Source organism: Hirundo rustica, chromosome 9 (assembly GCF_015227805.2).
Source record: "Hirundo rustica isolate bHirRus1 chromosome 9, bHirRus1.pri.v3, whole genome shotgun sequence".
Classification (NCBI taxonomy): domain Eukaryota; kingdom Metazoa; phylum Chordata; class Aves; order Passeriformes; family Hirundinidae; genus Hirundo; species Hirundo rustica.
The window spans coordinates 26,682,346-26,688,345 of NC_053458.1; positions in this window are offsets into that span (position 1 = coordinate 26,682,346).

The window sequence follows — 6,000 nt, forward strand, 5'->3', positions numbered from 1 at the left end:
GAGGTAATGAGGAATAAACAAGTAATGTCTACACTGGTACGTGAACTGAAATGAGATTCCATGTATTAATCATAGAATCCTCTTTCATTAAAAAAAAAGATAATTTCAGCAACAGACACAATTATGAGTAAAGAAAACATGGGCAATGTTTCACAGGCTAGGTAATTCTTCCTTTTGAAGTATTTTCATTAAATGCAGATTTTTAAAAATTATTATATTAAAAACTAAGTATGTATTCATTGGTAAAGTAATTTATAGAAAATGTGAATGGTTACTGCTGTTGAGAATTAATGTAATCTACAGTGGTACTGAAAAACTCATTAATAACTGACTGGGTCGTGTATTGTGAATGATGGGTAAGAATTGCAGATGTGAGTTCTTTCCTTGAAATTTATGCAGGTAAAGTTACAGCCCTGTTCCCTTTTTCTTCTCAAAGGCAAAGTAGCTCATGGCAGGAAGGAAATAACTCCATGAAATAACTGAGTATGTAACAATTTCTTCAGAAGGGGGGAAAAAAATCTTATTCTTATTTACTCACCTGTTTGTTTCTGAGGTGATTACTGGAATCAACACTTGCACGTGAGGAGTGTGGGAGAAAAAACTATTTGCCTTGGCTGGTGCTGTGTGTAGTGACAGCCCTCGTGATGGATGTTCTGGGCAAATTTTGACGTCGGAGCCCAAGACTTGAGAGATAGGCGAGCCAGGACACAAGACAGGAGTAGCAAACTCATTCTGTGAGGCCACATTCCTTCAGGAGTGGGCAGATGCAGCGGCAGTTTGCATTTCACAAGCACCAGGAATGCCAGCAATCAGAAATGCAATCTCTGGCTGTGGTTTGGCCGTTGTACCACTGCCTGGCACCAGCGAAGCACGCTCTCCCCTCCACGGCAGAGCTGCTGCTCTCGGCAGCTGGGCAAGAAGGCAATGCTCACATCAAGATTTTGATACAAGGTTTTGGGTTTGGCTTCTGAGTTGTTTCCTACTGAGAAGTACAAGCTATGGATCTGTGGAGTCCTGCAGCTTACAGGGTTTGTGAAAGAGGAACTGCAGCTTCGTTCCTGGCCTCATGTAAAGTCTCAGGATTCCCTCTTTACCCTCAGGTCTGTGCACCAAACGCAGAAATCCAGAGAGAGGACATGGCACTGGAGAGCTGTGGTTGGGAAGGAGGGCTGTAGCTCATTGCTGGAGGTTTGCCATGGTTGAAACCCCCTATTTGTGTGATCTGCTCAGTGTGGACCTACCCCGTTTCCCAGTTTTGTGTGGTGCATGCCCTTGCAGTGAGGAGTGGCTCTTAGTCTTGGATAGTTGCATCATATTTTGGGTTGAGCAAAATCTGAGGTACAGGACTCTTGAGATAATTGTCATGGCAGTTTTGGAGAGAAAAACAAGTTTATAGGTAAACCGTTTATTGAAAGGCTGTTTCAAGATGCCAGTGGTGGGTAAAGGCTGGCAAATGAGGCCTTCAGCTGATAGATTTAAGAAGCAGGGCTGATTCAGTTGTGTAAGCACAGGCTTCTGGACCTATGGAGATACTCTAGGATCACCTGTGGCATCCCGTTGCCAGCAGGGAATGGAGAGGATGTCCAGTGACCTGTGGCAGATGTCCTGGTCCCTGGTCCCACACATCCCGAGGGGTACTACATGCTGTTAAGGGTTTGTGCAGCTCAGGCAAGGCAGAATGTGTGTGCTCATAATGCTGAGCAGCTGCAGAACACTTCACAATGTCCCATTCCACGTCACAGCTCTCAGAAGGACGGGGGACCATGTTGGATGAGGGTGTGTTAGCCTAAAATAAAAGGACGGATCAATGGAGTAGTCAGAAAAACAAAAGGTTTTAATAACAAAAATAACAAATGAGAGAAACTGAACATGGTAGAGGACAAGCCCTAATCCCCAAAGTGGGGTTGTCAGGGTACATATATAAGGTAGGTAGAGGGGTGGAGTTGAGGGTAAGGGTCCAGTAGGGAGTGGGGATCAGGAATATGCAAAATACTGCAGAGGATATCTAACCAATGGGAAAAACAAGAACCATGAACATTCTAGAACTATAGTCTTACAGGGGGAACTCAGTTAGCATTTCTTCTGTGAGCCTGCACGGTGGGAGCCTTGCTCACCCTAAGGTAAATATGGGTCTGGGCAGCTACAGGCCAGTTTCCCATGGCCTAAACTTAATATCTCCAGGCAGCTCGGCTCCCATGCATGCAGACACGCGAAAGTCAACGGAAGGACACAGCCTGGGATCCAGATTATGGCACTTTGTGCTCTTAATAATTTGCATTCCTGAAGAAACCATTGCACAATTTGGCTGAGACCTCGTTTCAGATGTAATGAGAATTCACAGTTCTTAGAATCTGTGTTCATATTATGTATAATATCTCAAAGAGTGCTGGACTGCATGATTTGCTTCCTCAATACATAATGTGCTCCTCTTGCCTATCTTTTTTTATATGCATATATTTTTTCTATGCATATATTTTTATCTTTCTTTCTACATTGTTGCACCCATTTCTTTTTTCCTTTCTGAAAAAAAAAGCTAGAATCTTTTGTGCATTCTAATTAGACCCCGAGCTGGGTCTGCTATTTTAAATTTGAATTTTTTAAAGTTTATATTTTCTAAAGCCTTGTTAAAATTTCAGATTTAATATTTTAATAGCAAAGCTTCTTAAAACTACTGACAAATTAAATGGGTAATTGTACTGAGATGACCACCTCTGTGAGGCTGCATCATAGGAGACTGTAGGTAAACCTGTGTCAGGGTGCAGTCTTTGCCCAAACCAGCTATGTTCTGTAGCCATGGGTTCCAGCTAATCAGTACATGCAGCAAAATGTTCTTTTTTGGAGGACTTCTTCCACTGCTCTCTGTTTAGTGAGCATAAGATCAAACATCAGTTTCTGAAGGGCCCTGTGATTGCAACAGTACTCTACATTTGGTAATACTTGGAAATGCTGCAGTCATTTCCCTTTCCTGTCAGGCTGTAAGCTCCCAAACATCCTCATCTGGCCTGTAATTGGTGATAAACATCTCTGCTCACAATTTGTTTAGATCAGTTGTCTGCTGTACTAAGTTCTGTATAATGGCTCATTGCTGCTCTTAGGGTGAGACTGCCTAACATCCATTTCTTGGGACTTGAAGGAAGGAATATCTAGAGTTTGTATGGAAGTACAAAAATAATGAGAACTTGAGAGAAAAGCCTACTAACAACTTATTCTCTGAAGTTTTTGGAATGCACAGTGGACAGACAATTTATGTTCTCATTTACTACCCATCTGTGCCAAAAAAATTAGGCTAGGTTATTTTTAAAGTTTTATTTTGGGTGACTCTAATTATGAGCAGATCTTTTACTTTGTTTTATAGACCTGATCTACAATCTGTGGGGGGTTTTTTAGGTGGTTTTTGTTTGGTTGGTTTTTGTTGTTGTTGTTTGTTTTTTCCTTTCTTATTCTACGCTTACCATCTGTACACAAAGAGTTGAAGTAAAATTCATGGAAATAGCAATATAATGATAGAGTATAAATTTCATAGCTGTTATTAAGAAAGTAGGCCAACATAGCTCATATTTACAAAGGAAAAGAGGACTAATTGTCAGCTCTTTTAAAAAGAAAACAAAACCCCAAAAAGCCCTAGACCATCTGTCCAGTATGGGTTGTCTTTTTGTTTTTTTTAAGGGAGCCTCCATAGGTCAACAGTTTCCAGAATTGAGTAGAGGTAATTGCTACAGTGGTTTTGTTCATCTGCGTTTTAATCTTGCTAAACTTAATGTTTGAAGAATCACCTCTTTGATTTTTTCTTTCATTCTTACATAAATGAGGGAAGAAGGAGAATTCTGCCAATTTAGCTGTTTTCAAGGTTTTTATCTTTTTTAACACTAGCTTTCAATGATTAACGGGAGCAAATGCTTTTTAGGTTTGTCTGCCAGTGGAAAAGTATACCTGAGCTCGTTCAAGTGTTGCTAATGAAAATGATAAAAGCAGTGATTTGTTATTGCTGCTGCCATTAGTTACTGTTTTATAAATCATATGATCTGATGAAATACTGTATTATTGCCCTGCATCTGGTAACTCAAAAGAAAAGTCAAGCAAGAGAAAGATCTCTGGCAGTTAACAAATCTATTTTGGGAAAGGGACCCTCTTTTTCTTCCTACTGGGGAGTGTAGGATGGGCATGGAGGAGAGGAAATCAAGCACCAAACCCCAACATTTTATTTATTTATAGAAGAAAATATAAAATTAATGAGCCCACCAAAAATAAGGGTTGGTAGACTCATGGTCTGTAAAATACCCACTAAACATTTCATGCCATAAAAATGTGAGTCTCTCTTTGAGTTCCCTCTGTGTTCTCTGTGGGTGGGTTTTTTCCTCCTTCTGGATAATCTCCTTTCTGCAGGGAGGAAGGGTCTCTATCAGCCCAGTACCTGAGCAGCTCTTTGAGTGGCTCCTTTGGAAGGCTGTGCACGCTGAGCCTGTTTGGGTATACAGAGTTATTAATCTTGGTCACCACAAGGCTCTTCCACTTAGACACAGATATCAAGGTCTCCTCAATTTCTAATTCAAACAGAAATGGAAAGACTTTCCTTAATGTGATCCTTCATTTATTTATTGTGTGTATTTTTTTTTTTTAAACTTCTGCTCAGGCTGGCTTTTGTCACTGATTTGCTTCCCTACAGGAATTGCTTTTTTAAGAGATCCTATAATTTTTTTCTTTGCTGTGGCATCTTGCAGTCCAATACTCTGTACTCCCATCCAGAGTTAACAGCAGCAAAAGCTATGCTGTATTTCCTGGGGAATCCTTTCTTGATGAGTGGTTTTATGAGCTGTATAATCACATACTTGTATGATAATCCCTTTATATGAGGTCACTGCAAGAGGAAAGGATTATCTGCTACTGTAGCACTCCTTTTTCTTACAACACTGAATTCTCTTAAAACTTTCTGTTCTGGTAGAGGTTATGCTCAGACTTGCTTTGTGTTCTGCTATGGACATACACATGAATCCTAGCTTGAGAATTCAATTAAAAAAAATATGGATGAGAAGAATTGTTGTGGCCTTAGATAACTGATAAGTTAAACATGTTCACTTCCGTCACACATTGTTGCTATGTTGTCATTAGGGCCCACAAAGAGTTAAAATTAACCCAAATAATTTCTGACAAAGACAGACATCATATTGCACATTTGATATTTGTTGATCAGCACACTTATCTGTCATCAATAAATCACTGTGTCTCTCTGCAGGAGTAGCCTGTGCTGTGCACCACAATAATAGTTCTGCCCAGATTGCAGTTTTTATGAAGTTCGAGAAGATCAGATTAGTTATTGATGTAAACCAGAGTACTAGAATAATTGATTAACAAATCAAAAAGTTGCCTTTGACAGTTTATAGATGAGACAGGCCCGTCTGTGCTGTAGGGGGATGTTCAAGGGTCAGGCTTGCTTGTATGCAATTCTCAGGGAGTCTGAAGGGAAAGTAATGTGTTTGTGTGTCCATACCCAGAAAAACAACCCAAAATATCAATTAGCATTTTATCACTGAAGAAAAACCCAGAAGACACTGGTAATATTTTAGTATACTATAGATGATGAAGTGCCTTCATAGCACATGTTTTACATGATAATCAGCATGAACTTGACCATACACCAATGAATACACATGAATACTATACTCCATAGTTTAAGCAAACAGCTGTATTTCAAATTTATCTTTTTACTTTGAAAGAAAGTTAGACTAAAACAACAGCGAATGCAGCAATGCAGGTGTTTTGTTCCCCTGTAATGCACAGTCAAGTAAACATTTACTTTCCAGCAGCAAAATGCTTTTTTAAAATCACTTTTAGTTTTCCCTAGTTTTTAGGGTTTTATTGTGAGGAGAGGAAAACAAAACAAGAACTCTTCCTTGGGGAGGGGGAAGGTAGTGCCTTGTGAATTCTAATATCAACAGAACAGTTAAAAAGGTTAATAATAGTTTTATTCCTCTGCTGCCTGATTTCTCCCATCTTCTTTAAATC